Genomic DNA, 17,134 nt, shown 5'->3' on the forward strand with positions numbered 1-17,134 from the left:
TATTTATGCTCTTGAAATACTAACTTTTTACTCTTAACTTACTTGGAGAACCAAAACAATCCTGATAAATGCCATAAATGATGTCAAAAGTAACACTGTTACTGTTAACCTTAAAGTTTATACTTGTACCTCAGTCAGAAATCAAATCGTTATTTGTTGTAAACTGTTTGTCACAGTGAGCGTATGAAGACACATGAAATGATAATTTATTTGAAGGAACGAATAACTTATTTGTGTGCACAAATTATTATTATTATTATTATTATATTAAAGGTGTGAATTCCTAATTGTACCACCTACGAGGCTCTGTACGATATTGTCAGGAATGGTCAGAAGACGGGTCAAGTCAGCAATTCTGATTCAAGACTCAGATTTTAGTCCTTTTTCCGCAGCACAGTGACACATTTTTGCTTCATGACTCCTACCTGTGTTTTCTATCAGTGCCACTGCTGTTCATGTGAACCGACCTTCTGTGATGCCACCCTCAAACTCGAGGCCTGAGAGGCGTGTTTCACTGAGACTCGGTGAAACACGCCTCTCCAGTCGATGATGACGACATTCTATTTGTAATTAAAGGACAGGACTTTGTTCAGCCACTCATTTTTAGTATATTTTCACATTAATATATTTATTGGTGCTGTAACAATGTTTTGCAATATTAATACACTTTCTGTTGTTTTTAGTGTAAGTATTAAAATATATTTATTTTGAAAAAAAAATTGTTTTGGATTTAATGTCAAGTGTGAAAATGATGGTGTCAAACTACAGCTGATTGAGACGTAAGTGGACGTATGATGATGTGGTCTCCATGTAGGCCAATAGAGTTTCTGTGGTGTAAATTTGCAGCTAGGGTTAGGATTACATCACCATTTATATACACCGATCAGCCGTAACATTATGACCACCTGCCTAATATTGGGCAGGTCCCCCTTTTTGCCGCCAAAACAGCCCTGACCCGTCGAGGCATGGACTCCGCTAGACCTCTGAAGGTCTGCTGTGGTATCTGGCACCAAGCCGTCAGTAGCAGATCCTTTAAGGGTTATGAAACTCTCCAACAGCGAGCCTGCATCTTAACCAGCTGCCCTCACTGATGACGTGCAACAACGTTTTGTGTTCGTCATGGAACACGATCCGATGTCAGTTTCGTGCGACTACCGGTAAAAACATTTGTAACACTTGTAAACCGCTCAACTGCATTTAATTTATTCTACTTTATTGTCAACAACATAAAGTAAGTAGATTGTATTTAGGATCAAATATAACCTTGTCCAGTCTAGAAAACGGTAGACATGTTCATTAGATTGTATATATATTTAAAAATGTTTACCCCTATCAGGAGCTATAGCTCCATCATTTATTATATCTTCAACTGTGTAATACTGACTTAACAGTGCAATAATTCAATTGTGCAATAATCTCGTCTACACTGGCATTAACACTGCATGTATTTATACAGAACATTTAAACTAATATTCTTCTTTTACACTATTATTGCATTTTTATAAATGCATGCATTTATATTATTTGCATATATCTTATTTTTCAGCAGTATTATTTGCACTGTCGTTATATATATTTCTTATTTATATTTTCTTATGATTTCTCTAAGAAAAAAGTATGTGTCGTGTCTGTCTCCCTCTTTGTCGCAGCCTTGAGCCAGGCTGTGACAGATGGGGGGGCTCGTCCGGGATCATCAACATTTTCATACATGTTATTCCTATGGTCTAAGACAGTCCAAAAAATATCAGTAAACATGAACAACTCTCTCCCAAATCCAAAACTAGAGTGCCAAAACTCAAACTTGTGATGTCATAGAGTATATTGTCTGGGGCTGCTCCATAGACAATGAATGGGAGAGATGTTCTAGATGACACTGAGAGCCCCCAGAGGAATGTTATGAGTATACGGGTACATTTCTCATTTGGGTATATAAAAATAAAACAGACATTCTGTGGGTCCATTCATCGTCTATGGAGCAGCAGCAGACTTTGACTCTATGACATCACAAGTTTGAGACTTACTTCTCTGGTTTCTCGCTTTGAGAACTTTGTTTGAACATCACTCCTACACTTATTGTATATTTATATGTGACAATTTTAATTACTAATATTTAAAATGTACTGGTGAATTTTGTATGTTAATATGTCTACCTTTTGTACAGTATGTCCTTTGGGTGTGGTTTATATTTAAGCAATTATAGGTTCCAACCACACCCTCCACACATATTTTACATTCCTTTCATGTCAGTTGTATTTGATTGTCTTTTTCATGTGTGAAACAAATAAACAAGAGTAGGTCATGCTCACAAATATTAATTGAACTCTCCCAGGCCATGGAAATATAAACATATAAACATATTGGAATTGTTAATTTAGGTGGTGTTGCCCTTTAAGGTTTAATGTGAACTTTTGTTTCTGCTGCTAAATGACAGCTGACTGAAAAACGTGAGAGTTGCTGTATAACATGAACTGATCCTGAGTCAGTAGCTATAAAGATAATGTGGTAGTGCTTTGCCACCTCTGGGGGTTAACACTTTCACAAAAGATTAGGCATTAATGTCACACACAAGTGTTGAAGCACTTCAGAATCGCAGATTTGAGGCATAAATGAGGTCCAGCAAAAGTGCCGGGTCCTTGTGCTGCTAAATACTCAGAAGAATGCTGCAAATCATTTGATCTGTGATTAAAGGGGATTGTTTTTTAATCAGGCCAACTTTAACCTCATATTACCTAGAATGTGTCTGGACTTTCAACTGCTCCCGCAATAATAATGCCACAGACATATGGGAACCTAGGAGCAAGATATCTGTCATATCTGTACAATCTACCAAACAGTTATTAGAACCACTCTTGTTACTGTAACTGAGCTGCCTTTATGTCCACTTATACCTGTAGCTATTTCACTTTAAACCTGCTCTCAATATTTTGATCTATATAATAGATTTAATGGTGTGAATGTGTCGCTCAGAGAGATCCACACACACTCTGCAGTTCTCCTCAGCTCTATGAAGCTTTCTAGCTTCTTTCAGCCTGTTTTAGTTTTATGAGCCACAACTTTATTTGTTTTTGGTTCAAGCTCAGAGCTCTCACCAACCTGGTTTCCAGCAGCAGCAGCAGACAGTTGCTTTAATGAAAAGAGCATAATGGAGCATTCTTGCTGAAACCAGAAAATGAGTGGTCCAAAAAATGTAATCAAAAGGACTCAATTACAGAAGAAGACCCAGGAAAAAAATACAAGATTTGCCTCTGAGATGTAGTAGAATTATAAATTAAAGGTACTGTTTGTAAGTCCTAACACGTATAAATCATTGCGGGTCGGTGTCCCATGCGCGCTCCCGTGTGTCTACGCTGTTCAGACTCAGACTCCAACACAAACTACACGGAAGCACCAAAACCTCTTGGTTGTATCTAGTGAAGCCCGTCTGTTAAACAGTGTTGGCCGCGGTCGGAGGACGCGGGGGAGACCGTAGCTTTGGTCTCCAGGGCCGGAGTCTCTGCTGTACTCTGCTCCTCTGCCTGCCTTCACTCACACACCGCGCTCGTTCTCGCTCGCTCTTTTGCTTGCTCTCTCGCTCCACTCTCACGTGCATGCTGCTCACTCCACACTGCAGAAGAGTTAGTTTAGCTCTGATAATATCTAGTGAATGTACAGTGGACATTTGTGCAGAAATAACTGCTGCAGCTCCTCCAGACCAACAGAGGTTTCCCGTGTCTTGTTTCCTGCTGCTGATCGAATAAACGGGGCTCCGGAGCGAGTAACGTTATCGTCTCCGACCAAAACTCTGGTGTCTCCCCTGTTCCCTTCGGCCGCGGTCGGGAGGCTGAGGCGGGAAAAGCCAACACTAGGATCAGCATTGATTCATGGAGAGACCTTCGTCTGGTCAGCTAACATTACTGCCAAGCAGCTGAAATATAGAGTGATATTGTGCTTTTAGCTGACGTGTGTCGACTCACTGTTTTTACCGATGCTCTTTAATGTCTATGTAGAGCGAGCACAAGCGAGCAACAGGACGCTGACTTTCGTTGACCTAACGGCCACAGGTATCGCTGTTAACAAGCATTTCTGTTTCTTACATAGAGTCCCTTTAAAATGGAAATACTAAGTAGAAGTACATCAAAATTGTACTTAAGTAAAGTACTTGAGTAAATGTAGGCCTACTTAGTTATGTTCCAACGCTGAAAATGGTGTTAAAAATAGGTAAATAACTTGACAACTGAGGGACAGCAGACATTATTGAAGTTCCAGAAACTCCTGTTAAGTCTGAGAAACATAAATTACGAGCCATGGTCTAAACAAAGAAACCTTCAGTGTTCTTCAGTGGTAGAAATGTTTTTGAGAAGGAAGTGCCATCTCATGGTGACACCTTGTAATTGAATGAATGGGTGTGTTTACAGTGGAATCTAGACACACCTCTGTCAGGAAACAGGAGGTGGGGGGGGAGATTCACAGTTGGCCTGGCATTTGGCTGGAACTTACCTGGAACTAAGGGGAAATTCTTGTTGGCTCCATGACATTGTTTCCGGAAAGACATGTAGCTGTTTAATTTTTATCAGTGTCATTTTTTCCAATGCAAAAATAACCTTAAACGACTTAACCTTCAATAGATTCATCATATGCATACAGGTGCATTTAACCCATCCTTAGGAGCAGTGGGCTGCTGTGAAGCATCCAGGGAGCAAATTGGTGTTCAGCGTCTCACTCAAGCCAGGGACTGAATGTCCAACCTTGTGGTTAAAGGACGGCCACTCTACCGACTGAGCTACGGCTGCCCGACTATATTCCATTCACATCTGTTGTGTTGTGGTGGAGGCAGAAGTCTCAGAGACAGGTATCTCCAAACTTGGAACAAATTAAACACAAATTATACAATGAGAGGGAGGACAGAAAATGTTTCAATTTCCAATTTTCTTAACACCGATGAGCCATAACATTATGACAGCACGGGGCACCCTGACCGGTCTGCAGCCCCATACCCAACAAACTGCTCCTCACTGTGTGTTCTGACACCTTTCTATCGGAACCAGCATTAACTTTTTCAGCAGTTTGAGCTCCAGTAGCTCTTCTATTGGATCGGACAACACGGGCCAGCCTTCGCTCCCCACGTGCATCAATGAGCCTCGGGTCTGACCCTGTCGCCGGTTCACCGGTTCTCCTTCCTTGGACCACTTTTGGTAGGTCCTGACCACTGCAGACCTAGCAGACCTGGTCTAGCCATCACTATTTGGCCCTCGTCAAAGTCGCTCACATCCTTACGCTGGCCCATTTTTTCTGCTTCCAACACAAAGTTCAAAATGTTCACTTGCTGTCTTATATATCCCCCCCACTGCCAGGTGCCATTGTAACGAGATAATCCATGTTATCCACTTCATCTGTCGGTGGTCTGAATGTTATGGTTGATCGGTGTATATTGTAATATGAGTGAAGTGAAATTAAATTGAAAACCACCAGTTTGACGTCTCTTCAGTAAATCGTGCGGTGAGCTCAGTGATCAGTACTTCCACTTAAGCTCGCCAGTTTGGTTTCCAGTTTACTCATTCCACCCCTGGCGAGCGGAAAGTCAGTTTAAAAACATCTCTAACAGCCCCATCACTGTTAAAACAGTCACTAAACAGGAACAACAAATTTCCCTTACACCAAAGTGCTGCCGGATGAATCAGCAGACTGAATGATGGAATGAGGAAAACCGAATAAGGAAGGAGGAATGACTGGAAACACAAACTGTGTGTGTGTGTGTGTGTGTGTGTGTGTGGGGGGGCGGGCGAAATACTTCCATTCCAATCTTTTTTGCATTTTTACTTGTCTTTTCTTGCAACTGAGTGAGAGAGAGAGAGACTGATTGAAGGTAGTCATGCCCTTCTCTGCCTTTTTCCAGTTATATCAGTCTGACTGCGTCTCACTGGGAGTTAATGTCTACCAGCTGGGGTGAACACTCTTGCAACAGGAGGTAGAGTGCGTGCGTGTGTGTGTGTGAGTGTGTGTAAATTCATGTGAGTGTTTGCACGTTCACAGGGAGGCGGAGGGAAAGAGATTACAGCATCCCCCCCCCCTCCCTCCGTCTGTGTGGTGCAACCTGCTTCAGATTTTCCTGAGTAATTATTTAAGTGGAAAGTCAACGGTTGGGAAACTATCCTGCTGTCGTCTTTTTTTAACCTTGAAAAAGCTGCCCATTGTCCATCAAAAAAAGCTCTTTCAAATGAGGTTACTCCGTCATAAAAAATGAACTATGAACTATATTGGATGGGACAGATGAAGGGATGTTTTAATGATTTTCCAACTTGTAACACAAGCTCCAAATTTCCTTGGATTACGTCCTGAAAATGTTTGTATTATTGTAGATAAGCTATATATACACACAGACATAACTGATATTAAATATCAATTTGTGTTGCAATCATGTCATTGCTGTAACAAAGTAATGATTTAGCCCGTACTGACTTTGTAAAATCTTTTTTTTAATGTGTATCGTACACACAGTTCTTATCACTATTGCCAATCTGGTGACTTTGACACTAGATTTAGCAACACCCTACAGGCATCAGGCAACAAATCAAGCAACTATTTTCAGACTAACGTTGTGTTGACTGCCAAGTCATTTAGCGCAACACATGGGCCCAGCTGATCCCAATGCGTGCATTGATTACTGCAATGCATGTACAGCGGCACAGCTGCCTTCCCACCAAAAGCAACAAGTACAGTGTGCTCATATGCAAATTAGATAATGACGGTGTCTGCCAAGTTGTGGCAACTTTTGGAGTGTCCAACGACCGTACAGTCCTTTCCTTAATGGTATAATATTGTTGTGAGAATGGCGTAGGTCAGTGGTTCTCAAACTATGGTACACCGGTGGTACGCATGCTCTCTCTAGTGGTACGCGGAGGAATCTCTGACTATTGATTCCTCTTATTGATGCTTTCCTACAGTTACGCATGCACAATGACGCATACGCACGCTGTATCATGTTGCAGTTTGTTTGGGATCGGAGACACAGTGAAGAGAAAAAAAGGCGCTCAACAGCATGGCGCTACTAAACCTGAGGGGGTGCACACTATTATTTCCCTGATAAAGAGACACTGCGAACAACAAAACTGTGTTGAAATCAGCAGGAGGAGAGTTAGTAACGTTAGCTGTTAGCAGCCGGTGGGCAGCACAGTCCTGACTGGATAAATACCAGAGATACAAACGTTAAAGGAGGTGCCATTGAGTTATTGTTATGAGGCGTTCAAAGTCGGCTCAGGAAAAATAACTATTGGGCGAAGGTAAATTACAACGTTATCATGATGCGTTCAAATGTAATCTTGTAAAATGTAGTTTTTGGTGAGAAACTTGATTAAATCCAGTTGTTTGAAGGAGATGTTTTCACATCAATATAAAATAGATATTAGAGGGAGAATTATGACCTGTTGAACTTCCTAACATTAGCTCGAAGCAGCTTGCCAAGATTTTTTTAATCAAAGCAAATATTTAAATAATCATAATCATTTGAATTGTGTGTTTTTTATGAACAACAAACAACCACTATAGATGACAATAACAAAGTACAGTAGAGTACTGTGTACAGTAGGCTACCATCCCTGCTTTTGGGACCTGCAGTGGATGTTTTTATATGTTGGCATGCTGGGGGATTCTCTGTTTTGTTAAGTTTTGTTAATGGAAACATTACTACCCAAAACAGTCAGTCCTGTACGGTTAAAAAACTCCTGAATATAATGTATTTTTCTTAATAATATGCTGTTTGGAGTGATTTTCAGTATAATAAATGCTGATAAATAAGTGCGCAGTATGTTTTCTATAAATTAATGTAGTGATAAAATAGAGGTTACGTCTGACAGAATTTGTTTGACCCCCGGCAACAATCTGGGTTTCTCATGTGGCCCCCCAGAATAAATAATTGCCCACCCCCTGGTCATAATGGTGGTACTTGGAGAGTCAGATATTTTCTGAGGTGGTAAGTGGTGTAAAACGTTTGAGAACCACTGGCGTAGGTCATTTGGAGAATAGCAGAGTCAGTGTGTAGTCTGTAATGTATAATTTGCTGTTAATTTCACTAGAACAGTAGTCGTGGAGTTACAACACACATCCAAGTCTTCCATTTCTATGAGCTGATCCCAGTTCATATATCCAAGTTCACGTTGAAATTGCACAATTTGTGATTTAGGAATGACCACCTTTACCCGATCGGGATTGCTGCTACCAATGTTGCAACGCCCACCAGTGTGGGCGTTGCAACATTTTGAAGTTTATGTCGACTCCAGTGTTCCTCTCGTGGTCTATACAGATCATAACCCCATAACGTTTCTGAACTCCTTGTTCTGCCCGAACCGCCGATTGATGTGTTGGTTCTTGTTCTTGCAATCATATTGTCTATTGACATTCGCCACATTAAAGGTTCAGAAAACACTGTGGCGGACGCGTTGTCGAGAGCACCTAGCTCTCAAAGGAAATCATCATCAACTTCAGAAAACACAGTGCGGACCCCGCCCCACTCCACATCCACAGAGACTGCATGGAAAGGATCCCGACCTTCAGGTTCTTGGGCATCCACATCACGGAGGAGCTCTCCTGGTCCACTTAAACCACATCGACAGTGAAGAAGGCACAGCAGCGTCTACACTTCCTGAGGCTACTCAGGAAAAACAAACTGGGACAGAAGCTGCTGGTGGCCTTCTATCGCTCTGCCAACGAGAGCATTCTGGCATATGGCATCACAGTGTGGTATGCTGGGTGCTCAGCTGCGGACAAGAGAGCTCTCCAGAAGATTGTTGGCTGCCCTCTGCCCTCCCTGGAGGACATTTCCAGTTCCCGCTGCCTCAACAGAGCCAAAAACATTATCAAGGACTCCTCCCACCCAGTACATCACCTATTTAACCTGTTGCCCTCCGGCAGGCGCTACAGGTCCATCAGAGCTCGCACCGCCAGACTCACAAACAGTATCTTTCCCTGGGTCATAAAAACTCTAAACTCTGTCAAACAGTAAATACCTCAAACTCGTGCAATAATTATTTTTATTATTATTTTTTCTACACTATTTCTACACAGTTTTAATTGCACTGATCTGGAGAAGCACTCCAAATATATGTGTATAAGATAAGATAAGATAAGATAAACTTTTATTGTCCCCGTGGGGAAGTCTTTCCTGGACTCCGTCCAACTGCAGTATCATGTGGGGAACTAATGGGTACTGTGAATGTTGTGAATGCTATGTAATGGAGGAATGAATGTGTGTTGTAGCTGTCTGTTTGTTTTTATTTATCTATTTTGAACTGCACTGAGCTGGAGAAGCCTTCCAGATTCCGTTGTACCATGTACAATAACAATAAAGCTTTCTGTTCTATTCTATTCTCTTAAGATGCTTACAGTCTGTGTGTTATCCTGGTCTCCCATCTTTCTCCTCCTGCTACTCTTAAAGAGCAAAGGTGCAGGGCGGAGAGGGACCGGGATCGGGGTCAATACAGAATGGGTGAGTATGCTGGCACGTTCAGTGGTTGCAGAACTTTTTATATAGTGTTGGTGTAAATTCAGAAATTGTAAAAAAAATTGCTGGAGGGATATTATTTTTGTATAGTTTTTGTTAAGGTGTCTGTCCTCCTCCCTCTGCTTTTGCTTGTTGCTGCTGCTCTCTTTTCTGTCTTGCAGGAAGGAGGGCCGTTAGTGGGATGAGCCACACCTGGGCCAGGTGTGCTCTCTCCCCTTCAAATAGCTGCTTCAGTCTGCAGTCTCTCTCTGGAAGACTCAACACTCTCAGCAGCATCGCACCGACATGAATTCTCTTTCTTTCCACCACACACATTCACACTCACCCATACATGCTCCACACCACTGATTTACTGATTTCTACACGTTATATTGATTTACTTTTGTATTTAGTAAAATAAATCAAGTGTTCTTTTGCCGCCACCTCGTGTCTCTGTCTCCCTCTCCAGGCTGTGACATACTGGAGTATCAACCAGCATCCGGACCCCTACCTACTGTTTTTTCTTGTATTCAAGCAAGCGTAGAGTACTGTCAGCACTGCTTTAGGTACGGAAGCAGTGAACATTTCAGAGCAGGGTTGTAAGGCAGAGAGAGTAGTGGAACCCACAAGGAGGAGCCCTTTAAACTAACAAAGGTTGCTCCCACGGGAAGTGGAGCGACCGGCAACATAGATAGGTCCAACGTTGTGCAAGTTGTGAAGAAGAGAAAGAAAGTGAGGAACTAAAATGTTGCTCGGTTTGTAAAATCCATCTATACTGCTCAAAAGAAGGTCAGGAATGCTGTATTGGAACCAGTGTATTGTGTTTCTTTTGTATGTCCTTTAGCACCACCTAGTGGTGATGTGGGTGGCTGCAATGAGCAGGGCATGTTAGCATCACCTAGTGGTGATTGTGGGTGGCTGCACTGAGCAGGGCATGTTAGCACCACCTACTGGTGACTGTGGGTGGCTGTACTGAAGAGGAAGTGAGCTAATAGTAAACAAACAGAATAACAGGAAGTGGGGTTCAGGAAGCTCTTTTTTCCCAGGGAATCATAGTGTGAGCATCTCAGTGTATAATCCTCTTAACCCTGTGCCATAAAGCCACAAAGCCGGCTTCATCCGTAAGTTATTGAGTATTAACAGTTATGTGAACATGTTTATGTTAACATTTCTTATGTTTGAGAACAGTATTTTTGATGGTTAGTTTGTTGTCAACTACTTAGAGATGTATTAGTGTTTGGTGTTTAAAGCATTGGTGCTTAGCTAAATGCTATTTACTGCTGTATTTCCATCTTTTATTACATACATTAACATACCTTTATGCACCTGTTGGTTATGCTAGTAATCTTTTCTCTACTGATGTACTAGACATAATATTTAGTACTTACAAACATACTTACCTGATGTTTGTATTTTGTGCTCTTTTTCAGTTTTACAAAATTACATATTTTCCTCGATTAAATCCTGTCGAACACAGCAACCTGTCTGTATATAACTAAAAAACACGTTGCCTGCAACAACTTTTAGTGAGGACAGCATAAATGCACACAAAAGACATTGTAAGCCATACACTTGTTCAGGTACTAAGAAACAGGCAACACGGTCACGTGAGAAACCCAAGTGCAAGGAAAACAGTGCTCCAGAGAACACCTATTGTAGGGAAGAAGTGTCTCATCAGGTGTTTCCTGTGCAGACAGAAAACTCAGGCACTTTGGAAATACAGGTACACAAATGTGTGCTATAGATGATGGATAAGAATGCCACTTAGGCCAACCTGATGTGCCGCTGAGGGATGTAACAGAACTAGTTGACCCACTTGACCCTTTACAAATTGAAGCGGCCAATCTGACAGACATGCCGTACAGTGGTTGGCTCAAAGTGTCCTTTAAGCTTGTTGCTAGTGATGATGAGTTGCTAATACCCATATTAGTGTTAAAAGGCAACCTACAACAAGTGTCCTATTATTGGCTTTCACCAGCAAGGACCACGCCGTGAACAAGGTACGATTTAACAAATTTATTGAAGGAAAACACCGATGATGTTTCGTGGTTTGTCCACTTAGTCAGAGGCGGTTTTGGGAGCTTCGATCAAGGATCTGCCGTACGGCAAGACGGACCCCCTCGGGACCTTACGTAGAGGAGACGAAGAGATTAGGAGAGAAGAACGGGGTGGGAGGGAGATGTGCAGAATACGAGAGTGGAACAGGAGGAAATACGGGAAGTGGCACGGTTGAGGTGGTCCTGCTCTCGAAATTCTGCTACTTAGCTTCAATTGACTAGCAAGGGCCGCGCCATCAACGAGGTGCGATTTAACAAATTTACTGAAGGAAAACACCGATGATTCTTGTGGTCCATCCACTTAGTCGGCTGCGGTTTGGGGGAGCTTCGATCGAGAGGACCCACCGTAAAGCCCGGGCACGACGGACCCCGAAAACCCCCAGTTACATGCTACTGGATTGAGCTGATCTGAGATCTCTGAGATCTGAGAGGATGGAGCAGTGATACGCTTGAGAAGACCAGCGGCCCATGATTTGGATTATGTGTTCCGGGGTGCCGTTACAGGAGGCCGAAGTAGTGGCTCATCCACTGTATCTGTATCCGCTGTATCCGGATCAGCAGGTGTGGATCAGCGGCGGCTGATGACTAAAAAAATTGGGGAGGACAGGAGGAAAACCAACCCAAGGCGTCTTGCTATTTTACACTTATCTCAAATGTGTTTCTTTATTAGACAACAAGAACATAATTCATATTCAGTATAACAATAACAAAAGAGCCAAAGATATATCACACTAAATGAAAATATTATAACTTACACTGAGTGTCTTAATAGTCGTTTTATTAGTGAAATTAGAAAATGGTTTTACATATTGCTCAACATTCTTCAAGAAGCTAGCTCAGTCGTCTGAAACACTCCCTTTACTCAGCAAAACGGTGCCTTTGGGGCAAACTCTCTGCCTGTCCTTTACTGCCCTCAGCTGTATGTAGTGGTAAACATAACTACATAAACCCTACGTAATACACAAGCCTTGGAGGAAATTTGTTTCTAAACACATTATAAATGTTGGAAAATAATTAGTGAAAACATGGCCTAGGAAGGAGGTTACGTTTTCACCAGCGTCTGTTTGTTGGTTTGTCCATTTGGAGGATTACTCCAAAAGTCCATGATGGATTTGAATGAAATGTTTTGGAGGGGTGGGGTGTGGCACAATGAATAATCCATTCGATTTTGGTGGCGATCCAAGATAATAATAACTCCGCTCAGCCTGTGCATTAACACCACAGGCTTTAAGACATGCGCAGTGTAACTGATGACTCTTTCATGACGCGTCACCCTGCCTCTTTCCTTCTGTCTACAGACAGATGGAGAGCGGGGGTTGGAGGGAGGGGGTAACACTTGTAGATTCTGCGTTTTTTCACATTAAACTCGGTGAAATTACAGTTGAGTTCGACCAAAGCACACTTGGTGATTGTTGGAAAGAGTAACGATGACGGTTTAGGTGAGTTTGACTTTGTTTCTGTCAAGTTTGAATGAAGTGCTTTACGATGCTCCGCTACGTACAGCTGATCTCAACATAAACAAAAATACACGTGGATGATGACGCAAGCTGAACGGAGAGGGGGGCGGCAATCGTACTCGGGCAGCTTGACCGAGGTCTGCGCTCTCCGAGTGCCATCGTAGTGTTACCATGATTTTGAAAGCTAATTTTATATACTTATATACTTTTTTAATTATTCACATTTGGCTGGGTGGTTAGTAACACATTTTTCTGTGGTCTGACAAACTCAGAATGCATATTTATTATTGCTTTACATGGACTTTAACCACACCCTCGACCTTCTTCCGGCATATGGCGTTGAAATCGAACATTTGATTGTCTTTCCACAGAACTCTCTTTTATCAGACCATTATTTCATTACTTTTGAAATCTCATTACTAGACTACACACTGATCTTGTCGATAGTGCTACAGACTCATTGCGAATATCACTTGATTCTGTTTCCCCTCTAAAAAAGAAGTTAATTAAACAAAGGAAGTCATATATTATGATTTGACGCTATATAAAAACTAGAACGGCACTCGGAGAGCGCAGGCCTCTGCCAAGGTGCGTGACTTTAAAAACAGATCACAGCTCTCAGCTGGCGGTACCGTGAGGTGGCCGGCTTGTTATTAACACGGTGTGTTTCCGTGTAGCGTATCGGGGAATGCCTCTCTCATTCAGCAGCTTTGTCATGTCTGTATAACGTTACACTACGTTGTCTCTCATCCCGTCATCTACCGCTTTGTTCTTTCTCACCGCGGACGGCCAGCAGCTCCCGCACACACATCCACACACGTACAGTAGCTCTCTGCTCTCAGAAGGGAGGAGTGCATCATCAACGCGTCATCAGTTACACGGCGCATGTGTTATACCAAGAGGTCTAAATATTGTGGCTGATCGGAATTCATAAAAAAATTCCTGAACACCAAAATCTAATGGATTGTTCATTGTGCCACACCTGACCCCTCCAAACAATTTCATTCAAATTCATCGTGGACTTTTGGAGTAATCCTGCTAACAGACAGACAGACAGACAGACAGACTGACACCGGTGAAAACATAACCTCCTTCAACGCCAAGGGCCTTGAATTGAATTGAACAGAGGATTTATTCAAACAAAAGAATGGAAAATCCCAACACGGAAACTCGTGCCATAAACATTTCACCTCTGCTGTACTGTCCTCTCTAAACTTTTGTTGATTGTGAAACGTAATTATATCCTTGAGTATCGGCGTCAGCTCATCATATCCAGTTACAGCGTGGCATTCTTTCCTCGGAGCAGGCTGGAGTATACATTCCTCAAGTTTCTGTTGAGGTCTTATTCTGCCTGCAGTCATTAAATAATGGGTCTAGGGGGGGCTTTCTTTGTGCAACATATTGAGACACAGTGTCATTTTAGCTCTGTGGTTCTTTCTTTCTTATAAACACACACTCACTAAAAGAACAAGGATAGCGACACACTGAAAAAAGGGTTTAAGGTTTGCTGGAGCGCCATCTAATATTTAAAGGTATCATGGTTTCCTTCGCCCTTCATATCTTTTTTTCATGTTTTCTTGCACAGCCAGACTGACAAGTTCAACGCGGGGGATTTTCAGTGTGTGGGATGAAACTCGATGACGAGCAGCACCTGAGGCTGTTTACCCTCTCGACGGGCGCACTACAGTTATTTTCATGAAATGGATTAACTGTCTTGAATGTAATTTTAAGCTGTGTAGTGTATGACCAGCTTATAAACAGTAGATACAAGTTTTCAGGCACCATGTTGAAACATCCCCAGGTCTGGATCTTATTTTCCGTTTCTTACAGTGAGCTAACTTATCGTCTTTCTCCAGCTGCCACCTAGAGATCATTACCACCAAGCGTTTAAAAACTGCTGTAAAATCTGTGTCTGATTGATAGTGAAATAGAAAACTCAGAAATCAATTAAACATTTAACACACATTTCCTCCAAACACATTTAGAATGTTTACGTATAAAACTGAGATGTTGTACAGTTGTGATGTAACAGGCCCCGCTGTACGGGAGAAATGATTAAGCAGAGAAAGCTTGCTGCCGTTCGTCTGGTCGGTCTTGCCGGAATGACCAACTTGCGATGGCTCGGTCGTCCGAAACTCTCCCTTTACTGTGAACACTCAGCAAAACAGTCCCTTTGGGGCAAGCTCTCTGCCTGTCCTTTACTGCCCTCAGCTGTCTGTAGTGGTAAACACACCTACATAAACCCTACATAACACATTCAAATCCATCGCAGACCTTTGGAATAATCCTGCAAACAAACCAACAAACCTCCTTCCTAAGAGGTAATAACTAATTACAGATAAAACTTACATATAGGACACCATTCCAATCAAAACAAACACCACCACAGCAAACAAATTACCGTCTTAAATAACATTTGAAAGAAGAGCAGCGGTCCCAGGCAGCGAACACCATACTCCAGTCTCCTGCTGCTGGAGAGGCTGCCATTCAGAAGAACCTGCTGTGATCTGGAGGACAGATAGCTCTGCATCCACTTCAAAGCAGGTGAATTAAAACCACAGCATTTAAATCGAGAGAGAACGGTCAAGCACATCAAAAGCAGCAACTCTGTGATGGCAGGTGTATTGCTCAGGACCCGAGGAAGTGCAGTGTAGAGTGTGAAGTTATTTGTATGAGCTGTTCTCTAGAAAGCTGCAAGCAGCAACACCACAGGTCATTTAGGCTGTTCTAAACAGGCACATTTCTCCCGGATTATCCCCTCTTATGAAATCTGTTAAAGTCAAAGCCACTGGGAGTGATAATTACATGTGATTTGCTGAAATACACCAATTAGAGGATCAAGAATCCAGGTGGTTTCTGGCTCGTGTTGCCATGACTTCCGTGTATACATGTAAGTAAATCTGGGCTTTTTGTTTTTTTTGTTTTTTTTAGTAAATCCATCATTATGAAGGCAAATGGAACATTAGCAGGAAATACGTCTGATTCCTTACCACTGAATACACAAACATGGAGGCTCAGACCTTGTAAATGTATAATCTTTATAATAAAAACGTGCAAAATGTAGAATTCAATATTAGGGATGGAACGGTTCAGGTTTGCTGGTCACGGTTCGGGACGTGTATGAATTGTTCGGTTCATTCGAAATAAGTCATGAGGCCGATTGTTTATTTTTTCATGTAGAGTTACGCTCCGGTTTATTGTCACATTAGAAATCAAGGCCTATTGAAGGAGGCTGGGACACAGGCGGACATGGGTGTTGATGTATGGGGTTTAACACATGCGCGGTGTAACTGAAGCTGCCGTCGTGCGTTGCTATTGGCTCAATTTCGGCGAGTGCAGACCAAATTTTACTGCGCATGTGTTGATGAAGTGTCACCCAGCCCCCTTCTCAGGATAAAGTGGCGAGTGCGGCTGTCAGTAAGTTAAGGAAATGGCGAGTAGACACGATAAAGTGCAGTTAGAGGATCCACCAGCATCGTTTGGCTCTTTAGTGTTACAAATTAAAATGATGGAATAAGTGGTTGATAAAACGGCGACTGTGTGTAAGCACTGTGCAACACGTGTGGTTGATGCTAGCGGCAGCACTTCGGGTGAAAGAGCAGTGGTGCCTTCTCCCTGCAGCATTTAAACAGCCTCTATATGCAGACTCAGACAGGGCAAAAAACATAACTACAGCATCGGGGAGGTTTAAAGTGAAAGATATGCAGCCTTATGCAGTCGCGGAGGACGCTGGATTTCAGCATATGATTAACGTAATGCTACTTGAGCCGCACTATATTTCCTCTCGCTGACACTTAAGCAACACAGTAATTCCAGCAGCACAATCCCTGTAATGTGTTTTATATTTATTCCTTATTTTAAAATAACACAGTGGCACATAAATCCATCCGTATTCCTCAAAATACTGCACTTTTTGAGTGGAAAAACTAATCTTTCAATTAAGAGTTGATAATCAGGGAATTGAGACATATGTTATACTGTTGTTGTTGTTTTTTAGTATAGTTCTGGTTGAGCTCAATTTATGTTGATGGCCTTAGTCTATAATTACATCATATTTATATGAAAATAACAAAGCTGCTTTTTTTGTTTGCACTAATTACTGTAGAAGATTTATTCTTTCAATTAAGATTTGACAATGAAGAAGTGTTTATGTTCCTTATGTAAGCCAT

The sequence above is a fragment of the Sebastes umbrosus genome, chromosome 11 (assembly GCF_015220745.1).
Source record: "Sebastes umbrosus isolate fSebUmb1 chromosome 11, fSebUmb1.pri, whole genome shotgun sequence".
Lineage (NCBI taxonomy): Eukaryota > Metazoa > Chordata > Actinopteri > Perciformes > Sebastidae > Sebastes > Sebastes umbrosus.